The sequence below is a fragment of the Tigriopus californicus genome, chromosome 6, assembly GCF_007210705.1.
Source record: "Tigriopus californicus strain San Diego chromosome 6, Tcal_SD_v2.1, whole genome shotgun sequence".
Taxonomy (NCBI): domain Eukaryota; kingdom Metazoa; phylum Arthropoda; class Copepoda; order Harpacticoida; family Harpacticidae; genus Tigriopus; species Tigriopus californicus.
The window spans coordinates 3,001,826-3,003,143 of NC_081445.1; positions in this window are offsets into that span (position 1 = coordinate 3,001,826).

Below are 1,318 nucleotides of genomic sequence, written 5' to 3' on the forward strand. Positions count from 1 at the left end.
AGGCGATAGCTGGAGGTCCCATGCCTCTGCGGCGAAATTGTCGCGCCATGACGCAAAGTGAGATGCTTTCCCAAAGAAGGGGGAGCTGGAGGCCCGGTAAAACTCCAGCTTTCCAAGGTACCTCGTGGTGGCGTCCAAATGAAATGAATCCGCAGGCGTGGTGCCCGGACCGTCCGGTACCCGCCCCTTTGGGGCAGGACTGGGGCTCCCCACCATAGGATCCCCGTCCATGTTTGGGCGGCGCCGATTTAGGGGGGAGTGAGGGGAATTGAGGGGTTGCGAAACTGGTTGGTATCTAGACATTATATTGGACTTTGACTCCACTGGAAGACCAAGATCTTCCCCGACCTCGGATGTGGCGTTGAGAGCAGCTAATGTGACGGATTTACTCTTCTCGCGCTCCAAGGCCTTCTTTTGAACTCCCAACCTTTCAAGTTCAATCTTGGACTCGCTTTCTCGCCTGATCTTGAGCTCGCGGGCTTGCAGTTCCAGACTGTCAATCTGGGACTGTACCATGTCCTCCGCCTCTTTTTCTTTGTACGCCCTGAATAGTCGCAAGCGTTCAATTTCCGAAGGAGCGGGTGGACTTGAAGAGGTTGCCTGGGACATTGAAAGGGCTAGCACGGATCCCCCAAGTGATTCTTTGATTTGGGCTAACTTTGCTAATTCCAGCCTGACTTGGCTGGCCAGATCTTTCCTCTCATCTGTCTCCTGGGTGGCCTCTTCTAAAGATCCCATGGCCGTGAGTCTCTCCACTAGTGACAGGGAGGCGCCTCGGTGTTCCTCCCATGATATCTTGAGTTGTTCGGCCCGTTGCTGAGCCTTGGTGGGCGTATCGACGGTCTCCAGGCCGGCCTCCAATACGGCAGAGACTTCTTCGTGGCTCTTTTGGGCTTCGTCTCGTAGCATTGCCGTCGATGGTTGGGGAGCTCGGTTAGACCGCCGTGAAGATGGCGTGGCTCTGGATCCAGCTTTGGAACCTTCCTCTCCTCTGTCCACAGGATTGCCTTCCTTCATTTGGATGGTTGGGTGAGAGGATCGTTTTTACTGTCAGGAGCTGGCCACAAAAATTACCAATAATGAGATCAAACTCCCTACAGTTCACTCGCCCTTTATTTCGCGATAAAAACGATCTTTGTCACACGTATACGTTCACTAAAAAGGGGGCCCACGTTGTTGTTTTCCCTTTTCCGCTGTTGTTCAGCTGCCCTTGTTTTGGGCGAGAGATCCAGCGGAACCAGGGTTGGGATATCACGAAACGTCTCGATTCTCTGATTGGGCTCGTCCCAAGACAGGCACACTCCGCGGTTCATTTTTG